This window comes from Nycticebus coucang, chromosome 15, assembly GCF_027406575.1.
Source record: "Nycticebus coucang isolate mNycCou1 chromosome 15, mNycCou1.pri, whole genome shotgun sequence".
Classification (NCBI taxonomy): Eukaryota; Metazoa; Chordata; class Mammalia; order Primates; family Lorisidae; genus Nycticebus; species Nycticebus coucang.
Genome location: NC_069794.1, coordinates 41,157,769 through 41,172,363, shown reverse-complemented (window position 1 = coordinate 41,172,363; position 14,595 = coordinate 41,157,769). Strand labels below are relative to the sequence as shown.

At 35.6% G+C, this 14,595-nt stretch overlaps 1 pseudogene; it reads left to right on the top strand.

Annotated features, from left to right (window-relative positions):
• Positions 1-12,271: 12,271 nt before the first annotated feature.
• Positions 12,272-12,392, top strand: LOC128567094 (uncharacterized; annotated as a pseudogene).
• Positions 12,393-14,595: the final 2,203 nt, after the last annotated feature.

Sequence of the window (14,595 nt, the reverse complement as noted above, 5' to 3'; positions counted from 1 at the left end):
ACCTGCCACTACTATATTCTTCTAAGTGGTAGATCCACTTGATGTATGTGATGAAGGTGTGTGTGTGTGTGTGTGTACGTGTGTGTGTGTGTGTGTGTGTGTGAGAGAGAGAGAAAGTTTCATAGTATTCCAACATCTTCAGTTTTTCTTACATTTTAATTAATATAAAAGAAATACAAAAGAAACATTTGATGAAGGCAATTCATATATAAAATAGAAAAACACACAATAGGATCAAAATTAATGTATCGGTGCATTATTTCAATAGTTTAATAGTACAACAAACTCTACTCCCTTAAAGATTATGTGGACTATGAAGTAACAAAAATTTACTTGGAAAAAAAATGATTCAGTGTTACAAAGTCAAATGTGAATGGAAAAAAATATTATTCATATATTGCATCACAGAAAGCTTTTATATTATTTAGAAATTACTACTGCAAAAAAGAAAACACTCCAGGATAGGACATTTTCTAGAAAGGAAGGGTACTTAACAATTCCTTTTAATGTTAACATTAGAAGGAATTAAACTACTTGTAGTTTACAGTGAAACTACATGTAGAAACTATTAAAGGGAGACTCTTGGGAATGACTTGTACCAAAATAAAGGAAAAGTAAAATGAGTTATACTCCTGATAATAAATCTCGTATCGACCAGCCCATTCAGTATTTACTACTCACTAGTTCATGTATGCATGTGTACTTGTGTGTTATAGAAGTAGGCTTCTTTTAATTTTTTATTTCAGATTCAACATTGTATTCAAATTTTACATATTCTAGCAAAGAGTAAGAAAATAATCAGAGAATCTACTAGGTCAAAATATTACTCTTTTTCATCCAGATAATTAAATAACTACGTTTATATTTTACATTATTTTTATAAATAGACCTCTATATTTTCTATATTACCTTTTTGGATAACAGAAAAGAAAAACTAACATTACTGTTGAGAGGGTTATGTTTTTTAAATTTTGAAACATTTTAGGTAGGTATGCATTATACAATACTTTAAATATTTTATATTGTGATAATAAATACGAAAATTACACTGTATTTTATCAAGAAATACTGTAATGTTTCATCCAAATAGCACTTCTTATATAGAATCTCAGGGGCTTACACTTCTCTAGTATAAAGCTAAGTAAAGTAGATTAAATGAATCATTTAAAAAAATTAAGAATCATCTTTGTTTAGGTTTTGTTTAAGGGATCTGTCCATCTCTGTAAGAGGAGGTTTAAAGTCTCCTGCTATCATGGTGTTACAGGATATCATATTGCGCTGACTAATTAAGATCTGTTTCAAAAATCTGGGGGCATTTAAGTTGGGTGCATAAATATTTAGAATTGAAAGGTGTTCTTGTTATATTGTTCCCTGACCAATATGAAGTGTCCATCTTTGTCCTTTTCAACTTCAGTTGCTCTAAATCCACTTGTATCTGAAAATAAGATTGTAACCCCTCTTTTCTTCTGATTTCTATTTGTCTGAAAAATTGTTTTCCATACCAATATCATATTTTGAAGAACTAGAAAAATAGTATTTTGTTTTGTATGGAACCAGAAGAAACTCCATATAGCTAAGGCTATTCTCAGTAATAAAAACAAAGTTGGAGGCATCACCCTACTAGACTTCAGGCTATAATACAAGTCCACAGTAACCAAAACAGCGTGGCATTGGCACAAATATACAGACATAGACATATAGAACAAAATAGAAAACCAAGAGATGAAACCCATCTCTATTTGCCATCCAATCTTTGATAAACCAAACAAGAACATACAGTGAGGAGAAAAGAATCCCTATGCAGGGTGGCGCCTGTGGCTCAAGGAGTGGGGCGCTGGGCCCATATGCCGGAGGTGGCAGGTTCAAACCCAACCCCGGCCAAAAACCACAAAAAAAAAAAGAATCCCTATGCAACAAATGATGCTGGGAGAATTGAATGAACCACATGTAAAAGACTGAAACTTGACCCACACATTTCACCCCTTATAAAAATTGACTCAATATGGATAAAAGACTTAAATCTAAGACACAAAATGATAAAAATCTTAGAACAAAGTGTGGGGAAAACCTTTGCTGATGTTGGACTGGGGAAAGATTTCATAACAAAAACTTCGGTTGTCATCAAAACAACAATAAAAATTCACAAATGGGACTTACTGAAGCTGAAAAGCTTCTGCACAGTTTGACATCCCTTAACCACTTACAAACCTTGGAATGTTACATTACTATTACTTTGCTGGTCCTTGATGTGTTTCATTTCCTAATTATTAAATGTAAGCATTTATGGGACTGTAGCAAAGGCACAGGGTAAAAATGAAACACAAGCATTGCCTTTCAAATTCCCCTAGGTATTTTAAACTAGTTTTCTAATTAGAATTCATAAATGCTCTATTTAAACAATGAACTTCAATAATAAACAATGTTAATACAACTCAGGTATACAAAATAAAGCATTTACCAAAAAAAAGAGTGGTACCTTATTGTTTTATTCACACACATACAAAAGTAACAATACATATAGTTGTGCTTTACCAGTAAATTAACATTAGCTGGATTTTTTTTTTTATTAAATCATAGCTGTGTACATTAATGCAGTCATGGGGTACAATGTACTAGTTTTATATACAATTTGAAATATTTTCATCACACTGGTTAACATAGCCTTCATGGCATTTTCTTAGTTATTGTGTTAAGACATTTATAGTCTACATTTAGTAAGGTTCACATGTACCCTTGTAAGATGCACTGTAGGTGTGGCCCCAGCAATTACCCTCCCTCCACCCAGCCTCCCCCTCCCCTCCCCTCTCTTTCCCCTTTCCCCATATTCTTGGGCTATAATTGAGTTATAGTTTTCATATGAAAACTATAAATTAGTTTTATAGTAGGGCTGAGTACATTGGATACTTTTTCCTCCATTCTTGAGATACTTTGCTAAGAAGAATATGTTCCAGCTCCATCCATGTAAACATGAAAGAGGTAAAGTCTATATACATACCTCTACAAAAAGACTAGAACAGATCCACTTCTGTCTGGTTCCCCCTAATCTCAAGATGTTGCGTTCCCAGTTTTTAGGCAGTTACCTTTGAAAACTACAAGTAAAAAGAGAGAAAAATTGGGTCAGTCCAAGGCTCCTCAGGGAACTATCCTGTGGTAGTTGACATTATCATAGTCATTGCTACTGTACTAGATTTTACTAGGCCAAATTTGCAAATATAGTCCCTGCCTTTATGTTCTTATAGTCTAAGAGCAGGCTAACTGGGCAAATAAAACTACCAGATAGAAAGAAATATACTCTTTAAAAAAGTGACTGAATCAAATCACAAAATCAAGTGATAATGAAAAAAAGCAAGAATAATTAAGCTTTATATTACATTCTGTCACTGTTTATGTGTAACCATTGTTAATTTATCTAACTTCTAAGAACTTTAAATTATCTGTGAAATGAAAAGGCTGACTTAATTTCCCTAGCACTTTCTCCCAACCACCAAAGTATTATGACATGTTAAAAATAATTATTGTTATACATCAGTTTTTGTTCAATTACATAATCTCTCTAGAGGAATCAATAATCATGTTTTAGAGAATAAGTTTAGTAACCATCAAATATTATATATAAATATGTCAGTATATTTGTAAGTTTATATTTATATATATTATGATTAAATATAATTATCTATTGTGAATGGACTAGTATTATTTAATACTACATACTCATATAATTGCTTTTGTGTATCTGTATAAAATATGTGCATTTTATATACATAAATACAAGAACAAATAATTTCATTTATTTGGTGATAGAAATAATGTTTTCTTGATTTCATCAAGTTTAGTGTAATGATAGAAAAATGGTATAAATTAGTAAATACATACATAAATGCATAATTATAATTTAAGAAAATTAAAATGAATTAATTCAATAGAATCCTGAGTTTCTAAGTATAATTTGCAAATTATGCTGCTATTTATTGAGGCCAGTATGAATAGGTCTTTAGATGGAATAAGGGTATTGGGACATTCTGTTACACTGGAATTGTTAGTGAGCTAACCAAAACAATACATCAAGTAAATCACTGTCCCCAATGTTTTGGCATCAAAGACTGGTGTTATGAAAGACAATATTTTCATGAATGGTGATGGGAGATGGTTTCTGGATGATTCCAGTGCATTACAATTATTGAGCCCTTTATTTTTATTATTATTACATTGGAATATATGCTGAAATAATTATATAAATTAGTGGGCAATGGGGAGCAGCTGTAAATACAGATGAAGCTTCACTTGCTCACCTCCCACACACTTCCTACTGTGTGGCATGGTTCCTAACCATGAGTGCTGCTGACTCATGGCCAGGGGATTAGGGACCACAGAAGTAAATAGTTGGACACAGGCATCTGGAACAAACCATCAAGGAAGATGTCTGTATAAACATGGGTTGTCATTATATATCTGGCATTCAAACCATGTAATGGTTGATATTATGTAAGAAAGTAATGCAGAAGAGTAAAAGGGAAGAGAGATTAGAAATGAAAGTCAGATGGGGAAATGGGGTGGAAGTAGAGGAGTAGATAGAGAATGAAAATGCAAAGCACAGACAGTCAGTGTAACAGACCTAGAAAGGAAAGAGTTTTGTGAGAAAAGCGTCTCCCCTGCCACAGGAAGCTGAGATATTGAGTAGAAATATTCATTTGACAAATACTGATCGCTCTCCCACTGTGTGCTAGCAGTTGCACCTAGGATACGTGGGTAAAAAAAAAATAATAATAAAGATTCTTCCCTTGTGGAATTTTCCTTTTCTTCTTTAGCTGCATGACAAATACAATATGTAATAAAAATATTAACCGTATAAATCATCAATACGATAAATGCTTTGAAAACATAAAGTAGAGCAGGTAAAATATTTTGCAAGGATGGCAACCCCAATAGATTGTAGCAAGGAGTGTAATCAGACAATCATGGTAATTGGCTTTCACTTTAAGCTTTAAAGGATGAGTGAAATGGTATCAGTTATATTTTGAGAGAATTATTCTTGTAACATTTTAGAAAATATGTTTTGAGGAACAAATGCAGAAGCCCCACTTCTAAATAGAGCTTATTACTATAATTCACAACAGAATTGAGGGTTTTGACCAAAATGCATAGGGAGGTAAAGTGTAATTGGCTTCAAGATGCAGCTTGAAAGAAGTTCCAGTAGCACGTCCAAATGAACTGAATGACAGCAGAGAGAAAAAGGGAGAATTGAAAGACTGTATTAATATTTTTTGGCCTGAGCAATAGAGAGATAGATTGCCATCAACTGAGGTCTGGAAGACTGAGGCTGGACTGGAAAAGCTGCAGCATTTCATTTGAGGCTCTGTCAAGTTCATAACATTAGTGAGATGTTCAATTGCAGAAATCGTGGAGAAAGTCAGAACTGTGAGTCTAGGGGAGTAAAGAAAAAAAATGTCAGCTGGAGATACCAAGTAGAAGTTTTAAAACATATAGACAGCATTTTAAAACATAAAATGTGATTACTTAGAAAATGATTATAGATAGAGAAGATATCCTGGGTGTTGCTGTACAAGATGAAGAAAGAGAGAAAGTGTCATCAGAAGTTGCTTCTAGACTTGGCTGCCTGTGAGGTGGTGCCCATGAAAATGTCAGAGAGAGGTCATCAGCTACGAGTACTAGAAGGCTAATAGGAGAAGTAATGTTAAATAACATCGTTTAATTCTCTCAATGAGTCTATTACTAAATTGCATAATTTTCTCCATTTCAAGGTATAAAAGTTTGTCCAAAGACACATATTGATTAATTGACGGTAAGATGTTACCAAGTTTTAAATACTAAGAAGAGTTATAGCTTATACAGCTCTTGGATTGGTCTTTTCTTAAAAAAAAAAATGCTTGGCGCCTGTAACTCATTGGATAGGGTGCCATCCACATCCACGGGAGCTGGCGGGTTTGAATCCAGCCCCAGCCTGCCAAACAACAATGACAACTATAACCAAAATGTAGCCGGGCGTTGTGGTGGGTGCCTGTAGGCCTAGCAACTTGGGAGGCTGAGGCAAGAGAATTGCTTAAGCCCAAGACCTGGAGGTTGCTGTGAGCTGTGACATCACAGCACTCTACTGAGGGTGACAAAGTGAAACTCTGTCTCAAAAAAAAAAAAAAAAAAAAAAGAAAACAGAGAGAGAGAGAAAGAGAGAGAGACAGAAAAAAAGCCTACAAAATTTTACACCGATTAGGTGGTCAAAATGCATTTGTTCACTGTATTTATTATAAATTAAACCACTTAGTATTAGGATGGCCTATATACATCTGTATCAAATCTCAGAACTTCTAGATCACCTTTCAGTTCTCATTAAGTACTATCACTCCTTTACTATTCTTTCAATACCAAATATTGGTAAATAATAGATTCTGATTTCCACCTTCACTTTTTATACATTCTCTTCTCCTCTAGAATGCTTTCTATTCTTGATAGTAAGCAATTTCAAATAATCTCTAAAGTCTCAGTTATATTAATCATTGATTATTTCTGTTCTTTCAGCTGTTACATACATATATGTAGTGTTGCATTAAAATAAATTCTAGAACAGGCCAGAGAAACAAACAAATGAGCAAAATGAGACAAGCAGCAGTAAATGAATGAGACCCACAGTGAAAGTTAAGATAATTCACTTTTAACCATAAATAAGAAATTAATCAGATATAAAGAAAGGATTCAAATAATGTTCTGCTAGAAAATGAGTAAATAGAAGGCTAAGAATGAGCCAGTTGTGATAAACTTCTACAGAATGAATCACTCATCAAGTATTTTCGATCATGCATAAGTATTAGCTTAATTCTTGGGAATATTATTTAAACAAGAGTCTTACAGTCTCATGGAAGGCATACAACCTTCAAAATCCAATGCTAAATTTTATTTTATAATAATGATTGTATTCATCATCCAACACAGCAATATTTTAAATACTTTCTAAATGTTACTAAAAATGAATATGTGACCCATTTTTGGCACTGATAATTTATAATCTAATCAATTAAGACAGCATTTGTAAGTATTTCTTGCAGTGCAGTAATACAGGGGGTGGAAAAGGTTTACTGCCTTCTCTCCCTTGGTAATGCTATGTATAATATGCTGTGTGGTTTTGAGTTTCTGGGGTGAACACATTGGTGTTTTTCATTCTCACTCAGGGGAATAAATAAAGATAAATAAAAACTTATTCTGTATTACCTATCCATTCGCATGAGTTATTGTGAGGAGGCTCTGAAAAGTTTGCCTGCTGAAAAAGACTTCAATTCAGCCTGTGAATAGTCAGGCTTCCAAATAAACCAGGCCATTTTTTTTTTTTCCCCTATCCAAAGACAAGGGAAAGACAAGATTCTTTCTTGTTACTTTCTGAGCTTTGAGAAGGAGTTGGGGGTAAGGGGGGGTCCTGCTACCAATTTCACTGTCCATATTTTAGCACCGTGAACACAACCTAAGAGCATTCTATTTAGAATGCTGGCAAAGATTATACACTGCCAACTGAGAGGCATTAATATATTGACAAATGTGTAGTTTTTTAGACCTCCTAACATTTTTCACCAATATCTTCTGGAATCTTATTACCAGCTACATACCTTGTCCCTTATCTAAAATAATTTTAGCTTAGCAAACTCTCCCAAAAGGAATGTACTATCTCTCTTCTCACTATTTAAACTAGATGAACAAGTATTTATCAACTTTAAGCTCTATCATTTTACATTAATCACTTCAACGTCCATGTAGGTGATCAATCAAAGCAGGCTCTGAAAGTTTTATCTCTATATTAACCAGAAGTTATTTGTTTATTCTATTTTGTAAATCACTAATTTTAAGAACATCTAAGACGTTCATATTGTCAGAAATTTACCTCTAAATTCTTATTCAAATGTTAAACTTTTACAGTAGTCCTTTTACATTTATTTCCCTCATCTTCTTAGTCCAAATTAACTGATGTTTGGGCATTGTAACAATCTATTTTATATGTACTAGTTTCTTCTCTTACTATCATACCTTTCATGACATTGCTTCTTTCTCAATCTTGCTTATCGTGCATAATTTTGAAAGAAAAAGTCATTGCCACATAAAGGTAATTAATTTAATGATATTCTTTGAAATATAACTGCATTATGAATGTAAAATTGAAGCTAAAACAAAATTTGAATAAAGAAAGAACAAGAAGATATTTAAAAGTTGTTGGGTAAGATAGAGTTGGTAATGAGAAGCAGATAAAAGATATACCTGTTTAAAAGATATACCTCTAATAAAGTATATTTCAACATTAAAACTACTAAAAATATAACACCGAGATTAAAATCTATTTTAAAAACAAAGACGTGTAAGTCAACATTACAGGACCTGAAATAAACTTTAGGGTAAAAAATTAAATTGCTAAGTTCTGCAGATAGCTGAGGTATAAAGAACTCTTCAGATAGGCAGTCATATAAGGCTGAAATGTTTTCATTTTGAAATCTAAACTTTTTTAGTCCCTGACTAATTAGCATATTTTTTCACTGTAACCATTTTCTACTGTATAAAGGGAATTCTAAATAATTTTTATAAGTCTAGGTTTACTTAATACTATAATATGTAGTGAGTTCATCTGGTCCAAAGTTACTGCTAATCAACCATAGGGAAATTTTTCCTAATTAAAATAGAAAATAAATACATATTTAATGAAGGACATAATTGTCGTACCTGCCCTTAAATAATTACAATACAAAATGCCAACATACAAAGATAAATGCTATCAAAATTATTTTCATATTTGTTTTCCCTAACCAAATTAACAGTTGGTAAATAAAGCATTACTTTGATGATTAGGCAAACATTAGTAAACAAAGTGGACTTTTATTTTTCTCAAAAAGATTAAATTTTAGTTGTACATGTTTGGAAACGAAAGTTATTTTTTTTTTCTTTTTTTTTTTTCTTTTTTATTGTTGGGGATTCATTGAGGGTACAATAAGCCAGGTTACACTGATTGCAATTGTTAGGTAAAGTCCCTCTTGCAATCATGTCCTGCCCCCATAAAGTGTGACACACACCGAGGCCCCACCCACCTCCCTCCTTCTGTTTCCCCCCATAACCATAATTGTCATTAATTGTCCTCATATCAAAATTGAGTACATAGAATTCATGCTTCTCCATTCTTGTGATGCTTTACTAAGAATAATGTCTTCCACGTCCATCCAGGTTAATACGAAGGATGTAAAGTCTCCATTTTTTTAATGGCTGAATAGTATTCCATGGTATACATATACCACAGCTTGTTAATCCATTCCTGGGTTGGGACTTCATTAAACTGAAAAGCTTCTGTACAGCTAAAGAGACAATAACCAAAGCAAAGAGACAACCTACACAATGGGAAAGGATATTTGCATATTTTCAATCAGACAAGAGCTTGATAACCAGGATCTATAGAGAACTCAAATTAATCCACATGAAAAAAGCCAACAATCCCTTATATCAATGGGCAAGAGACATGAATAGAACTTTCTCTAAAGACGACAGACGAATGGCTAACAAACACATGAAAAAATGTTCATCATCTCTACATATTAGAGAAATGCAAATCAAAACAACCCTGAGATATCATCTAACCCCAGTGAGAATGGCCCACATCACAAAATCTCAAAACTGCAGATGCTGGCGTGGATGTGGAGAGAAGGGAACACTTTTACACTGCTGGTGGGACTGCAAACTAGTACAACCTTTCTGGAAGGAAGTATGGAGAAACCTCAAAGCACTCAAGCTAGACCTCCCATTTGATCCTGCAATCCCATTACTGGGCATCTACCCAGAAGGAAAGAAATCCTTTTATCATAAGGACACTTGTACTAGACTGTTTATTGCAGCTCAATTTACAATCGCCAAAATGTGGAAACAGCCTAAATGCCCACCAACCCAGGAAATGAAAGTTATTTAAAAAATAAATTGTATTTCCATATTGAAATGGAGAGCTAACACAGATAAACTTTCCTTACAGTGCATTAAAATGCTTTATTAAAAGTTTAGCAATCTAACAGAATACTTCAGCAGGAGGGAGAAAGAGAAACAGAGAGAGAAAGAAGGAAAAGAGAGAAATCTCAAAGAGCCAAAGAAAGAATTCTAAAGTGACTAACATTAAAAATCAGTTTTAGAGGAAATAAATATTTAATTGTGATAAGCAATTAATGGCTGAATAGTATTAATTAACTATTAAAAGTAAACAGTAACTAGTAAAATATATTATATTAAATATATATATTAAAATATATTTTATATATAAATATATTTTATATTTAATATATATTAAAATATATTTTATATATAAATATATTTTATATTTAATATATATTAAAATATATTTAAAAGTAAACAGTAACTAGTAAAATATATTTCAACATTAAATGAAAAAGAAAACACTACTAAAATATAGTTGCAAAGGACAGCTCATTTCTGACAGCCCATTTCACCTTGTTTGGGGAAGGGTTTCCTGAATTTCTTTGAAAATCCTGAAATGAATTGAATGAAGTGATTCATCTCTAGGTTCGGGGAGGGGGTGAATATGCAGCCTGAACTTAAGAAAATCATCACATTTTTGTCCCTTTGACCACAGTAATTGATCAGGCAGGAACACATGATGCAATTGAACATATGAGTCATCTGCATAGGCTTTTGTTCTTGTTTCCGGGGGAAGAGAGGTAATTAAAAAATGAAGCAATATAAATGACTCACCACAACACAAATACAACGTCCAATCTCATTTAGGGTACCAAGGAATAAATTTTTTTTAGAACATGTCAAACTGAAGATCTCTCCTTTTTACCTTTTTGAGTGGTAGACTGGAGAGGGCATTGGGGAGTATAGAAGCAGCTCTCTTGTCGCCTAAGGTCCCCTCCCACACCATCCCACAGCAATACTGGGGAGCAACAGCAAGTGCTTCCCCTTTACTGATCTCTGTTATTATAGAGGCGTACCTCCAGGCCTGCTAGTCATTAACCACACTGCATTTGATAAACTGTAAGGGCTGACTGTAGTTTTGCTTTAAGAGTGTCCACTTTTTCATGTTTTCTTTGCATTTTATTTTATTTTACTTTTTTATTTTATTGAGACAGTCTCACTTTGTTGCCCTTGGTAGAGTGCTACGGTGTCATAGCTTACAGCAAGCTCAAACTCTTGGGCTCAAGCGATCATTGCCTCCCAAGTAGCTGGGACTACAGGCACCTGCCTCACAAGCCTATTTTTAGAGATGGGGTCTTGCTGTTGCTCAGGCTGGTCTTGAACTCCTGACCTCAGGCAATCCACCTGCGTCTGCCTCCCGGAGTGCTGGGTTGATAGATGTGAGCCACCATGCCCATCCTGCATTCTTTATTTTGTATAGGTTGCCATTTCAAGTTTCATTATTATAGATCTTATTAATAATCTTCCAACATCTGGCTGTATCCATCTTCATACATTCATTACATATTGAATATATACTTAGTAATTTGTACCATATGTACTTCATTTGTGGTATCTGAGCCTTGCAATCTCATATTTTTGAATGGCTCTCAGGTTCTTTCTAAAACTTACTGATAACTCCAAACGAGATCATAGTGACTGACAACACCGTGCCTAATACAGATTTATTATAGAAAATGATTAAAAAATAAATTAATTTGACAAACTTGCTACTGAATCAATATAATCAGACATAGGATGTTAACTATTAATTCCATATCAGCTTTTCATTACTTTTCCTTCTTAATCTAATCTTTTTAATAGAAAAAACTGTAGTATCTTCACAGAGACCTTTTCTTGAGGCATTCTAGCTAGCAATTTTACTTGGGTAAACAAGGTACTGACAGGTAATAAGAATCCAGATATTTGGAGCAAGGAAGACATCAGCTTTCAAGTAATTGTTCCTCAAGGTCAGTGTCAGATACTTTGTTCAGAAGGCGGCATGTTCTCCCAGGCTCCAGAGGGCTCCGAAAGATTACTCAGGACCTGCTGCTTCAGAAGGAAAAGAACTTTCTCACCAATAGAAAAACCCGGTCCTCCAGCCCCCTTAAGCACCCCACTTCAGAGTGGCACAGGCCTTCCAAAAAGGACTTTGGCATCAAAAAATCTCCATCTGGATCTCAAGCTATGTATTCAGGAAGCAGTGACACCTGGTGCTGCTGTCTCTCAATCTGCCTTCCAAACATGCTGACCCTGAGCCTGACGATGAGATCAGACCTTTGCCCCACATCTCCAAAAGTCATGATTCTAAATGTCACTTCAAGAATGCCACTAGTCTCCACTGCTAATTAAGCTGACTGTTCCCCCTTCTCCCTGGGGGCCAGTGCGCAGTGGCTGCCTCCTCAGGGGTGTATGCAACCTGTTGCTGGTACTGGTTACCCCGAGGAACTTTGGAGACAAAGGGGCCAACTTCAAGTTCCCTGAGTGCCAGACAATCCACATCTCCAAGAAGGGAGAATTACCAAGTTTAATGTGAATGAATTTGAAGACACAGCTGAGAAATGTCTTCCCAATGTCTGTGGGGCCAATGAAGCCCCCAGTCATAGCTTCTAGAAGCAGGGCGGGCCCTGCTCTGATATGCATTTCTGCACCATTGCTCCTCCTTACTCAGGCCCACTGATAAATCCCACTTGTTATTAAAAAAAAAAAAAAAAAAAAGAGAATGCCTCTAGTTAATTTGCCTTCTCTGCCCTCATTTTCTTTCTTTCTTTCTTTTTTTTTTTTTTTTTTATTGTTGAGGATTCATTGAGGGTACAATAAGCTAGGTTACACTGATTGCAATTGTTAGGTAAAGTCCCTCTTGCAATCATGTCTTGCCCCTAGAAGGTGTGGCACACACCAAGGCCCCACCCCTTTCCCTCCTTCCCTCTCTCTGCTTTTCCTTCCCCCTCCCCATGACCTTAATTGTCATTAATTGTCCTCATATCAAAATTGAGTACATAGGATTCATGCTTCTCCATTCTTGTGATGCTTTTCAATGAGTTTCAATGAGTTTGGTTGACACCTCACCCAGGAGCCTGTGTTCACAGAAAGCTCTCCCACTGACTACTCAGCAAAGAAGTGGGAGCTGCTTTTCTAGGAGAAGGAGGGAGTTTAGCCCATAAAGCCCCCACCAACACCAGACACATTTAAGTTTCTCACCATGTTAGCTTAGCTTCTACTACGGGTGAGTTTTTATTACATACTGTGTTGGTACTAAACTGTGTGCTTTAAGAGATGTGAAGTTGAGTAAGAAGGAGCCCACTCCAGGGTGGGGAGAGTGATACTTCCAAAGAGTCCTGGTCTTGGGTCTCAACAGCAAGGCAATAGTGACAGCACTGATCTGAGATGACATCTCATAGCTTCTTTAGCTCAGCTACAAAAAGAGAAAATAAATTTCTCACCCTGATTTAGTTTCAAATTCAGAAGTGACTTTTTTCCACCTTCATCACATGCTGCCTCAGAGGGCAGCTTCTCACTGCCCCTCTTCCTGACAGCTTGCTCTGGTCTTGCGTCCTGTCCCCGTGCTGGTGATTTGGTGTGGGTGGGCTGTCTGCCTTGTGGTCAGGATGCTTCCCTTCTTTAAGAAGAGGGCAGCTTAGGAGCGCTATATAAGAGTGTGTTCCCAAAGGGGAGAAGTCCCCCCCATACAGCTGCTATGTAAGGCAAAGTGAGGCAAAGCAAAAAAAAAAAAAAAAAAAAAAGAATCCAGATATTTTATTTATTTTATTAAATCATAACTGTGTACATTAATGAATTTATGGGGTACAATGTACCTATTTTATATACAATTTGGAATGTTTACGTGAAAGTGCTTAACATGCCCTTCACCTCACTTACTTATTTGTTGTGTTAAGACATTTTTACTCTTACTTGTTTTGTTTTTAATGAATGAAGCTGATTCAGGGCGGGGCTCCCCAGCTGGGCCTTCAGCGCCTTCTGCATCTCTGCCTGGTGGTGTTGATGCAGCGGAGGAGGCAGAGCTGGAGAATCAAGTGTTGCAGAGAGACCCAGCCGGGAGGAAGCCTGCGGGTCCCTAGTTAGCTGAGAGAGACCGTGGCACAGCCCGCGCTGCTCCCTGCGCCACCCCCAGACCTACCCTTGAACCTAGAAAACCCTCATCTAGCTGCACTCCTCCCCCGTGAGCATTTCACAGTCCCAAGGGTGATGCAGGGTTCTCCCTTTCAAGAGGACCATTCACTTTCTTGGTCTGGTCAATTTCATGCAAGTTAGCTGTTTCTGGCCAAATTCATGAATGGACTGTATCCACTCATTAATGCACTCATTCACCTTACCCCAGCAGAAGGGACTGTGTCCATTCATTAATTACCAGGTCCTGGCCAAATGTAAGTACAAAGGACTCATTCGATTATATATACCCCTAGACAAAGAACTCAGGCAAAAATATTTTTTTCCCACTTGGGTTTTTCCTTCTGCCAGGAGCTCTGAGGCATTTTCTCTCTATGCTTTTCTGTAAAATAAATCCTATCTTATCTGTGGTCGGTGGATTCATTCTTTGAATCACAGAGACCAAACACTTACTGAAGAAGAAATTCCAGTATCAAAGCTAGATTTTGAAGTCTGAGTAAGTGAAAAAGAAAGGAAGGAAAGCATGAACTACTACAA